Source organism: Prinia subflava, chromosome 1 (genome assembly GCF_021018805.1).
Source record: "Prinia subflava isolate CZ2003 ecotype Zambia chromosome 1, Cam_Psub_1.2, whole genome shotgun sequence".
NCBI classification, from domain to species: Eukaryota; Metazoa; Chordata; class Aves; order Passeriformes; family Cisticolidae; genus Prinia; species Prinia subflava.
The window spans coordinates 18,263,400-18,276,075 of NC_086247.1; the positions used below are offsets into that span (position 1 = coordinate 18,263,400).

General features: G+C 40.5%; 1 protein-coding gene across 3 annotated transcripts in view; it reads left to right on the forward strand.

Moving 5' to 3' along the window:
* Nucleotides 1-12,676, forward strand: part of ANGPT1 (angiopoietin 1) — a 168,491-nt gene that overhangs the window by 633 nt on the left and 155,182 nt on the right. For all 3 annotated transcript variants that reach the window (XM_063389306.1, XM_063389264.1, XM_063389192.1), the window contains exon 2: nucleotides 893-1,025. The gene's annotated coding sequence lies outside the window, so the exon portion shown is untranslated. The remainder of the gene's footprint in view (nucleotides 1-892; nucleotides 1,026-12,676) is intronic.

Genomic DNA, 12,676 nt, shown 5'->3' on the forward strand with positions numbered 1-12,676 from the left:
CCGGTGTGGATTTGCCCTGGTAGGGATTTGTCCCGGTTCCGATGGGGATTTGTCCCGGTGCCGGTGGGGATTTGTCCCAGTTCCGATGGGGATTTGCCCCGGTGCGGATCTGCCCTGGTAGGGATTTGTCCCGGTTGGGATTTGTCCCGGTTCCGATGGGGATTTGTCCCGATTTGTCCCGGTTCCGGTGGGGATTTGTCCCGGTTCCGATGGGGATTTGCCCCGGTTCCGGTGGGGATTTGTCCCGGTTCCGATGGGGATGTGCCCCGGTATCGGTGGGGATGTGCCCCGGTTCCGATGGGGATTTGTCCCGGTGCCGGTGGGGATTTGTCCCGGTGCGGATCTGCCCTGGTAGGGATTTGTCCCGGTTGGGCTTTGTCCCGGTTCCGATGGGGATTTGTCCCGGTTCCGATGGGGATTTGTCCCGGTGCCGGTGGGGATTTGTCCCGGTTTGGTGGGGATTTGTCCCGGTTCCGATGGGCATTTGCCCCGGTGCGGATCTGCCCTGGTAGGGATTTGTCCCGGTTCCGATGGGGATTTGTCCCGGTTCCGATGGGGATGTGCCCCGGTTCCGATGGGGATTTGTCCCGGTGCCGGTGGGGATTTGTCCCGGTGCCGCTGCCGTGCCCGCCCCGGCCCTGCGCAGTGCGCGGCGCGGCCGGCAGGGGGCGCCCGCGCTCCGCCCGGGGCTCGCGGGGCCGCGCATGCGCGGGGGCGGAGGCGGCTCCGGTCGCGCAGCTGAGGAGCCTCGGCAGAGGCGGATCGGCCCTGGGGGTGCCCGCACCGCGGGGAAGAATCGCTCTGTCACCGTCCTAACATCTCTCAATAAACCAACACACGCCCCCGCCTTCTTGGATCAGCGTGTAACAGCAATTTCAAACATCTATTTCAGGTCTCATGGGCAGTGGCTGAGGGAGCTGGAGGTGTTTAGTCTGGAGAAAAGCAGGTTCAGAAAGGATCTTATTGCTCCCTACAACTACCTAAACGGAGGCTGTAGAGAGGTGGAACTCAGTTTCTTCTCCCAGGTAACAAGAAATAGGATGAGAGGAAATGGTTTCATGTTGCACCAGTGGAGGTTTAGATGGGATGTTAGGTAAACTTTGTTCACTGAATGTAGTGTCGAGCATTAGAACAGGCTGCCCCGAGAGGTGGCTGAGTCACAGTGCCTGGATGTGTACAGAAGACGTGTGGACAGGGCACACAGGGACGGGGTTTAGTGCTGGAGTTGATAGTACAAGGATACCTTTACATTCCTAGAAGGTTTTTTCCAACCTAAACGATTCTATGATTCAAATGTACAGCAAAAATCTACTAGTGACAGTGCTGTAAAGATCAAACTAACTTCTGACAATCTAGACTTTGCTTTGCTGCAGTCACAGGGACTTCCTGTGGTTTGAAACATATTCCAAAAGCTTGTATAGATAAGTGCATGGGAAACTAATGTTTTATGAAGTAGCCTCTCCTACAGATATTCTAGAGGGGATTTGATTTTGAGTTATTTCTTTTCAAGAGTAAAATTATAAATATGCCTCCAGTGCATCACTTAAATCTTACATAAACATAAAAAATATTCTATGAGTATCTTGTTCAATTTTGCATCTGCTTAAATGCAGCTTACCTACCTTTATCTTTTTTATACTACTTAATGACTTTTTTTACTAGTAGTAGAATCTGTGTAAGAGGTCCCATCATGGGTGATCTTTGTCCTTTTCTTTGGCTAGTAGCACAGCAAAATCACTCTTATTAAATCAGAGCAGTGCCTAAATGTAGAGCAGTAGCATGGAGCTGAAGAGATAAACAATGGACTGCAGCTTTCTGTTACTGGATTTCTCTTTTTGTTTGGATTCTAATAATGATTTTCCTATCATATTCAATTTAGCACAAAACTTCCATGTTTGTTGCTTAGGAAAGAGTTAAGGTAGACTCTTGTACGACAAAGCACATGTTTTTTTCTAGGCCAAAATACCCACAAGCATCATATTCTCACTTCAGTTTTCCTTTATCTTTTTGAAACAAAAGGGTGGTAGTGATTTAATGTTAATGAGAACTACTTTGCTATAAAATTCATCTGCATATAGAGATGCTGATATGCACAGGCAACATAATTCTAAACCCCCTTCTCCTGTTATAAACCCCCATCAGTAGAAGTTTCCCACCATGGGAGATTAGACATGAATCTCAGCCCAACTTTCCCAGTAGCTTCCTGACCTCCAATTTCATCTAACACTTATATTTTTCACTCATCTGAGGAAATATTTATGTATATGAAAATACACAAGTTTATTATAATAGAACCTATCCTAAAATCACAGCCTAATTATATTTCCTTTCTCTAAGTTGTTTCTTTCTCCTTTCTTAAGGCATGTTCCACATCATCAGTGTTGTTTAGACTGGGGAATCATAGTACTTGTCTTCTGCCTTTGTGACATATAAGTAGCATTTGCACAGGGCTTTTGACAAACAAGTGGGCTTTAAAGCATAACAGAGAAACAAAAAACCGCCCCAAACAAACAAACAAAAAATTAACAACCCAAAGAAAAAAACCCCAAAATCAAAGAGAAAGGCCATGCATGTATTTATATTACTTAAATACTTTGTAGAAAAATGTGCCTTCCATCTGGAATTAGAAACTTGCAAGGTACTTTCCATCTAAACACAAGCAACCAGCTGGTTTCCCTGAAAAGAAGGTCTCTTTGCTTTGAGCTCCCTTACACTTGACGACGTTTATCACCTGTGATCTTTAGTAGATCAGTTAGATATCTTGGGCAATGTTCATACAGCACATGGACCGAGATCTTGAACTTGTCATGAAATTTTGTCAGTGTGCAGAGGGAGTTCCAATTATTTGCGGGAGCCTGTGTTGTGCCAAGGCATTCTAAACCATTTAGTACAGGCAGCTTCAAAACTGCTGCTCTAGAACCTTGCATCACCATGGTTTGACTGAAAACTGACTCAGAGTAGATCTATAGATGTCTGCTACTACATGGTTGTCTTCTGTAAATTATGTGGATCACAGTCTGAACTGAGTCTTTTACATTGTGTCAATAAAGAGGACTGCACTGTACAGCTGAAATCTCCCCATCACTACTGATCTGTCTACTAAATTCAAATATTATTTGTTTTGTCTAATCTCTGGTGCAACAGTGATGCCCCTTCTCATCTTTGCATATTCTTAGCTAAATGTTTTACTTGTGTGCGAATTGAAAAGACATGATAAAAAGTATAAGAGAAAGAGTTTATTTTTCTATTAAGAGTCTATAAGCAAATATTCCTGTGCTTCTTCAGGTTTTAGATCCCCCCTTTCTTCTGAGGTCCTGCACTTTTAGGAATGATGTACTTCATAGGACCTAATTCTGGTAAATGCTATGGGAGAAAGATACACTGACAAAGGCTGAGGAAAAGAAGTTTAAACTTTAAAAGTGTTGCAGAAAACAGAGAGAATGGGATAATCTTCAGTAACTATTTAATGAAAATAGTAACTATTATGATGTCTTGTTTCCTTCACATTTTATTAATTGAGAGATTGCCTTGTTTTAGAGTATTTAATATCACTTCTGCTCTGAGTTATATTTGCTTATGTTCCCATTCAAGTCTTCAGGACCTTTCTTATGCTGTTGAAAATATAAAATCTTACCTATCATAGGTAGATTTAAAATGGAAAGCACAAAATAACTTTCAAAATATAAACTGTTGATAGTGCCTGCTACAGAAGTTTTGGAAGAGAGATATGGATTTTTTCTGTGATGAATGGCACAGGGTAGAAAAAGTGGTACGTCCTAATGCTTGTACCTCACACATTGATAGGCCCCAGCAGAACATAAATGGTATGTGTAATTTATTTCAAAAAAGCAAGAAATACAGTATGATGGCAACATAATAATGACCTTACAACTTCCTCAGAATTCCTCTGTTTCTATAGACCTCTCTGACTGCTTCTACTGTATTAGACAAAGCCTGAAAGCCTCTCTGCCTCCAGAGGAGTGGGCAGAGGGTGCCTTCAGATGCACAGCCTTGCTTTGCATGTCCAACTATATTAAAGTATATTTTAGGAATGGTGAGTTTATACTTGCTTATTGCCTATGGCAGCATGCAGAGTGATGATTCCATATTTATAAAAAAAAGTACTTAAAAATATCAAGTGATAAATAGAGAACTTGCAGAAGCAGATAAATTAAGGGTGGAGTAGGCAGAGCCATATCAGCTGTCACTGCACTCTACAGTGACATCCCTTATTAGTGGACCCAGCCACTTTTATAGTATCATGTCAGGTAGGGAATGAGTTCACTTCAGACTTGGATGTGTGTGTGGCTAGGGCAGATGAAAAATCTGTGTAAAGGATATTTCTTTTATACACTTCAGAATCCAAAGAGCAAGATTGTATCATGGGAAAAAAAATTTACAAAGCCTGGCTTGCCTGGATCTGGTTTACATCTTCAAAACTGTGCTTAGAATTTTGATGGTTAAATTTGTCCTCATTTAGCCACTTGTTTTAAAATAATGACTTTCTATATAAAAATTATTATTGGCCAGATGGTACTTTTTATAAAGTACAATAACAGTGTTGTATAAATTACTGAAATGACTGAATACATGATGTTATATAAACACCTGATTTTTTTTTTTACCTTTTATGCAAGGGCTGTAAAGTACTTTATCAACAGTAATACTTGAATACAGAGCTATCTACTGTCCTGCTTATTGTGTTTCTTCTCTGCCTCCTGTTCTCTTGTTCCAGCAGTTACAGATCAAATTAACTCAGTGCCACAAACCAGGCTCTTGCTCTGGGCCCTACCTGGTCATGTGTGGCTGATAAATGTTCAGTGGGCATCTGCTGAGCACAGTCTCCAAACATGAGAGGGGTGGTCATCCTTTTAGAGGGAAAAATGTGAATTTCCTCAAGTCATGTCCCACTCAGTCTTCATCATTTCACCAAGATTATTTTTATCTGATCCAAAGGATGGGGTGTAATTATTTCACAGGAAATACGCAGAGAAAGTTGCAGTTGGAAACTCCCCATTCTGAGTAAGAAGATTGCATCAAGGATGCTAAAAATAGAATAGTGGTTCTGACTTTTTTTTTTTCTTCTAATAATTATACAACATCTTAATGGCAAACCAGGGGAGAAAACCCTAAACTACCAAGAGTGATCCCTTTCCAGGTCATGAGCCCAACACTCCCCAAGAGCCAAGGTTAATATTTATCTATGCCCTGTGGCAGTAATTTTTGAGGTGTTGATCTTGGGGATTAATTACTGCTTTAAACAGGCAGTTAACAGTTTAAACAACATTTTTATTGGCATACAGAAGGTAAATGTCCAGTAGTGTGCTGATGGGTTTATGATGACAAAAGTGAATTAAGAGTTCTTCTTTGAGTTACATGCTATTGGAGGCACTGGGTCATTTGAATGCCCTGGGTTAATGTATGTGAGATGTACAGTAAGTGCTGTACACAGTGAAAAAAAGTTCATTTTTAAATATTATACTTCAAACCATTTTGTGTTCTATTCATATAACATGAGCTGCAATGAAGCTCTCAGGCTACTGGTGCTCCAGTGACCTGGTGCCTAAGCACACATGTTCCTGAGGACACAGTCCAAGCTCTGGTGCTCATTTTTCAGAGCTGGTTTTCCAAGGGATACAGAAGAAGTATTGCTGGAGTGTCACAGGTCCTACACTGTACTGTGTTCACAGAAGTGGCTGAAGAACTGGCTGCAAATCTCATTACACTTTTAAACATTTGTATTCAATATAGTAGCTACAGGATTTATATGTTGACTGGTATTAGAGGAAACGAAAGATATTTGTAGTTCCATTATCTCCATTTTTACAGCTATAGTGATTGGGCATTTTGATAATTTCAGTGTGAATAGAAGAATGGGAGCTGTATTCCAGCCACCTGCTATAGGTGCCAATCTCAAAAAGTGTAGCTCTGCTTGCTTTTTCGGGGAACCAAAGTCCCACAGCATCCTGTGGAGTGAGTTTTACACCCAGCCTTGGGCACATGTGCCAGAGCAAGTTGTACAAAAGGGCTAGAGAGATTCTCTGAAGGGAAGGTAGCACTCCTTCCCTGTGACTGCAGTGAGGCATGGGGACATCTGCACCACAGGGCTGGTTAGAGACAGGCAGTACAATGCCTGTGCCTTGGTACTAAGAATACCCTAGTCCCCAGGACATGGATTCCTATCTCTATTTTCCAACTCTGTTCAAATATACTGGCTCTAACTTCTATTAATGACTTGAGTCTAGCAGGCCAATTAATCAGAGCCAATTTTTGATAAATGTTTCTCCCATGTAAAATTTATGACAGCTTGCTAAGTATAAGATGAGAGCATCCTATATTTCATCCAAGACGTGTGACACGTGGATGCAGTGAGGCTATTTCGTGCTGTGCAGCTGGTCTGCCTCTCTGGTGTGATTCTATGAAAGCTGCTCACAAACCATAGCTAGCCTCTTGCCTCACTGCTATTTATTTGTGTTGTCTGGCTTCTTGTTTCCTAATTAAAAATGATATGTACAGTTGGGAAGAAGCTGATTGGTCTCTTAAAATAATTTTGACCAGTTGATTGAGGTTTCTAGTTAGTTAATGATGAATTTTGGTATTATGGGGATGTTGCCAGAATGTCACACAGAAAGCCAAGACTCTGTCTCGTATACACATATGGAATGTGAAACCAGAAGCTGTTTGCAAAAATAAATAATAGGTGTGGGGAGAAAAGTACACTGTAAAATATAAGAGACATTTTATTTATAAATCACCTTCTTAAATAAGAAATACTTGCAATTCCTAATTCCAGACTGTCTCTCTGTGCCTCTCCCTTTCCATGGCTGCAAAGCTGTTTATTTACCTCTTATACTTCAGATTTCTGGTGGCTTATGCCTTTTTTTTCTGCTATATCTGTCATCCAGTACCTAAACCTTAGCTGCTAGGAATGAGTGAATAACTAGGCTGAATGTAAGGAAGCTGACATGTTTTTAGGGACTGAAGGGACCTAGATAGATGGAAGTCCAATATGGCCATCTTGCTATCAAAGTATTCATCAGTATTTAACTTAATTCCTGAAAATGCATGTAGTAATACAGATACATAATCAATTGGTCCTATAGGAGTAAGAACTCGACATTCTAACTCCATTTCAGAGAAAACAGTGTATTTTAAGGGTTAATTTTTCACAAAATCTGAGCTTGTGATACCTGTGATAGGTTGACATAGTCATGGTGAGCTTTTAATTTCCTATAGCTTCAACTGAAATGCAACTTTGTGTTGTCTTTCACCAGGTTTTAAAAGAATGTTGTCAGTGTCTTAGGGTTTGTTCCATTTACTGCATTTAAAGTGTTTGCTCTTAGCTGGGTATTCTGTAGCTTCCAAGCAAGGTTGCCTATGCTATAAATCTTGCTGTTGTCCATGTCAAAAACATCTATATTGTTCATGTTTTGCTCTCTGCTTCTTTTCATACTGTTTATTCTCTCCAGAACAAGTACCAACAAGGTAATCCTGCATGCTGGAAAACTGGGCTGCTTGCTTTGGTTAATATCGTTTTTGGCCTCTCCTGCTCCTGTTAGAGTCAAACTCTGGCCAAAAAGTTAAGCTAAGTTGGATGATTGCTGAAAGAACTCATGGCATTGAATGTTATCATTCATGAAAAATAAAACATGAATGTTGTCATTCCTGAAAAATAAAACACGGGTGAGAATGCAGAAGCTGCAAAATTGAGATTTCTCACTCTTGGGACTCAATTTCTCATTTAGAATGAAACACGTTTTGGAAACATCCCTGCATTTGTCACATTCTCCTTTCAAATAGACATCTAAAACAACTGTTTTAAAGTGGAACTCAAACAATAACAATCCAAGCTCTTAAATGTGTTTTCCCAGTTTACAGCTAAACTGAAAGATAGGCATTTCACCAACATAATTGACTATTAGCTTGTTGAAGGATGAGTTTCATCCTTCTTTTGACTGAATGCAGATGTGTTATGATTGTTCTGGCAAAGTGATAATACTAGACTTTTCACAGAAACTTGTAAAATGAAAATTTGGTGCATTCCCTGCATCTTTTTTGTCTTTGCCTCTTGGTGTGTAGATTACATCCCTTCCAGGCCATTTTTTTTCTAGTCCCTTTGATTGGCAGGCTTATTTCAAAAAGGATGTAGAAGTTAATCAGAGCTCCACAAAATCTCAATAGAAAAAGTTGCTGTTCATAACTTCTACCACAGTATTATATCCAATAAAATTAATTTCCTGTGGATTATTTTATCTAAGTCTATTCTAGGTAAAAATTTTAGGAAAATCAGTCTTAATCAGAAAAAAAGATCTATGTTTCAAGTAGTAGGTCTATATTCTTTCTACATGTACTTTAGCCAAATAGTTAAATTCTTGTAGAACATAAAACACTGAGAACTGACCTGGATTTATGTCCTTTTCTATGTAAAGGAGAATGTTTTACATTTTAATTTTAAATATATCATAGAACAGCAAAGACTGACTTTTGCAGTTGGTGGCTCTGGGTGTCATTAAAGTTGGTAGGGAATCTGGCTATTGGTGTATCAACCAGCAAAAGAAATCAGAATATGAACTCATGTTTTTCTATGAATATCCAACCCAAAAGGACCGGAGTCTGATTCCTGCCTCTCTCCATATCAGGCAGTAGAAGGATTTATATCTGGGGCTCACCTTCAAATGCTCTGAACATCCTTGTCAGTGGCATAATTTCCCTCTTTGCTGCAGTTGCTGAGTTGAAAGATCTGAGCTGTAGAGAGGCCTGTGAGGAAAACTTTCTGATTGGACAGAAGGATTGAGCTCACAGGAACATCCTGCCCAGGAAGGGTGGGTTGATCTCCAATTTCTTCTAAGGAAAATGTAAGAGATTTTGCAACCAATGTTTTGTCCTGTGACTCTAAAAATTATATATCTAGTTCCCCTCAGAAACAAGGCTTTTTAAGCACCTGAATCAAATATTGGTTTCCATTAGGGAAGAAGGCTTTAATCTAAAGTATTTGAGCTAAGACTCCAAAAGAAAGATGTTAATTTGCTAGTCCACAGAGCCTGAAGAAACCTCAGGGGTTTTTTTGTTATTAAGTGTTCAACTTTGACCAGTATTTGGAATAATTTTTTTTTAATTTACACTTGACTAGGGGACTGCAATTATTCCTTTCATAGGCAAATCACACTATTGTGGTTCCTGCTTTGTGACCTCAAGAACAGATGCACATGTAGCACTGCACTTCAGGCTACACGTTAAATTAAGTCAGGAACGGAAGGTAACACACCAATGGATTGCTGTTGGTCCCCTGTATTCTCCCTGGTGAGCATAAAGACACAGAGATAATTCACAGAATAAGTAAATCATTCAACCAAACAACACTGCTGATGAATAATTTCCACCAAACTGCTCTTTCAATTAATTTGCAACAGAAGGTACTTTTACGTGAAAGGGCTGAAATGCCTGTAGGCATACAAAATATCTTTCTTTTAGAACCAGGCAGTTCTTTGGTTTTGTCTAGGCTTTACAGGGGAAGATCACTGTTGGTCTTTTCATCAGGCATTTTGATTAGGGTATGTTTTTTATAATTTTGAAACAGAAATATCATAACTACTGTGTTCCTTACACATACTTACTGTGCATCCTCCTCTTTGATAATGTCGGCGGTTGGTCTTTAAAAATAACACAAGTATCCAGAAATTTTGAAAATAAGGGACGAAACTTACCCTAAACAGATAACAGAGGATGCTTGTAACACTCTCTCCTTCCCCAGGAAATGAGAGCAAATTCAACAGAAGTAATCTATGTGCTTAGTCTCTACATGCCTAAGATCAAAGATTGCTTGTGCATATAAGAACAACTTGATATTTCCACAACGGGAAAATAAGTTTTTAGGAAACATCTACCTCTCTCATCTGCCATCATATTTGGAAGAATCCAGTAAAGCTTCTGTGTGAGACAAAATTTAGACAGGTTGTACAGTAGTTCAGGTGTTTCTGTAAACCCCCATCCTCCTCTAAAAGCTGCTCTGTTAATGCTCACAGCTGTTTGCTCTCAGGTGTGAAATCAAATGCTGGGAGAGCTGAGCTGGGCTGAGGCGTGACTGAGCACCCATCACCGTGTTCCTCTGAAGGAAGAATCTGGCAAGCAGCATTATGTGGGCTCATGCCTAAAGTATGCACATGTGAGTGTGCAAACTTCAGGCCTGAGGAGAAATTTATCTGAGATGATTACTTGCCTGTTCCCTGGAGAGCAAGGAAAGAAAGCATACAGGTATTGTATGCTATGAATAACTGGGACTGTCTCCACTGATGTAACTGGAGAAGCATTAGCACATATCCAGTCCTTTCCAGGCCACCAAAAACTGATGCCTTGGGAAGGCTGACCTGAAAGTGAGACTGGACAGAGCTAGAGAATAAAGCAGATATTTATTGAAAAGCCTTTAGGGTACACCCTGGGCAGTACAAGAGCCTGTCCAAGGCTACACCCAAGGTGGGCTAAGAATGGTCACAAAATGGACAACTGGTCCCAAGGTCTTACACTTTTATAAGTTTTGGTCCATTTGCATATTGGGATTTAATTGTCCAATTACAGCTTCTGGTTGTGAGGTTCCATCCTTCTTGTTTCTCTCTTCAGTCCGCTGTTTTATGCTTTTGGGCCTGAAAGTTCTTGTCCTTGGTCTTCAGCAGGAAAGGATTTGTTTTGTCTACCTACCCTGTGAAGAGAGCTTACTAGCACCTAACATGAGGCTCAGAACTACACCCCTAGGCAGCACAGAATCTGGAAAACAGGAAAGCTAAACCTTAAGGCATCATTATGCCATGAATAACTGGGACCATCTCCACTGAAGTAACTGGAGAAGCATTAACACATATCCAGTCTGGGCTGTGAGATTTAAGGTCCCATTTTATTTGCTAGAATTTATACATGCAGAATGAGGTTCTTTGGAGTGTGCTACCCTAAGAATAAATATTTTGTGCTCTACTATTGGTTTACTGAGCGAGAAAATCTTGCACATTATAACTATACTCAGAAGCCACTCTGCACTGATTCCCCATACACACCAAGGAGGCTGAGTTGGAGTAATTCCAATTCCTGTGTGTGACATGATGCAACCTTACTGCAACTCATCTGCAGCAATAACACCTATTGCAACAGAAATATAAAGAAAAAGAAATAGATTTTTGTTTCCCAGAATTTATAATTGAACTCTGAGCATGTATGTGTATCAGTAAAAGCCACAAAACTGCCTTAATTCTAGATGTATAGGAACCAATATTATGTGAATGTAACCCTTATCTGCATGGTGAATTCCCATTTATTTTACCTTGTAGGATTGATTACATAGTGACCTACAGTATTTTGTATTTGAAACTTTGCAAGGTCTGGGAAGGAAGGCTCTGGATCCTTCCCTGTTACACACAAGGAAAAGTTTGAGGAATACAAAACTAATAATTTTGATGGAGGAAGTGGTCTTAGGAAAATAAAGAATCTTTTAAACACATCCCTACTCAGTTTCTGGTTGAGCAACTGTGCAATCCTGGGCAAATAATTTAGATTTTATCTGTAGGATATAATGTAAGATCCTGCAGAAATACCAACAGTGACTTTGACTGAACTGTGAGAACTATTTTTTTCCTGATCTCACTGAAATTTTCAGTTCTTGCAAAGCTGGGACACGTCACATAGATCACATGGTACTGGAATAATGAAGTGTACATTTATCAAATCAGGTATAAGAATCAAACCACTGAAACTCTTGACCAAGAAGTTTTGTTTTGCTGGTTGGTTGGTTTGTTTTTGAAAAGAAAAAGAAAACACTCTAATAGGAATAGGAAACTTTAGGAAATAAAATCTCTTTTTATTTCTGAATCTGTTGACCTTAGATAAAATGGAATTCCTTATAAAATTGCAATGTGGAATTAAATGGAATAATCTGTAGATCTTAAAAAAAGATTTTTTTAGTATTGGTTGTTGCACTTCTGTCTGTGTATGCAGGGAACCATGAGCATGTCAGGGAGGAGTGTAAACTGAACCTGGCCTGGTTGGCTCAGTGTGTTTATCAACATGACTTGCTGTGTGTTGGGGAAACAGCAAGCTGACCTTTCTGGTCCCTGTGTTACAGGACTGGGAATGTCTGTGATTCTAGTTAGGGACCCTGGTGGATAGTTCCAGCTCTGGGGTCAGCCAGAGCAGCCCTAAAGCTTGCTGAATTGCTGAGTTGATCCTCCTTAGTAAGGAAGCCTTAGTGCAGTGTGCTGGTAGGAGATGCTCTGGCTGCTGCACAGCTCTGCCACAGCTCCTGCAGACACCTGACAATTGCACATTGCCCTCATCCACCCATCTGGGGCCTGGGGTAGGGGGCCTGGGAGGCAGGTGCTGGGGTAGGGAGGTAAGCTGGAGAAAAACAAGCAAATGTCAAAGATGCCTGGTAACTCTGCATGTTCTTGAAGATCTTGATTGCTGTTATCCCTCAGGAAGAAGGGGACAGAAGGGGAAGGAGAAGCTACCTCAAGCCAGCAGGAGGGGGCCATGGAACAGCAACAAAGTGAGCCAGCTCTTCTGTGAAACCCTCATCTGAAAAACATCAATTGTAAATTTGCCATCTCACTTCTCCACATTTGCATGTGAATAAATCTGATGCTTAAAAGCTCTGCAGAAAAATGAATGAGGCATTTGTGTAAATGTGTGCTCATAT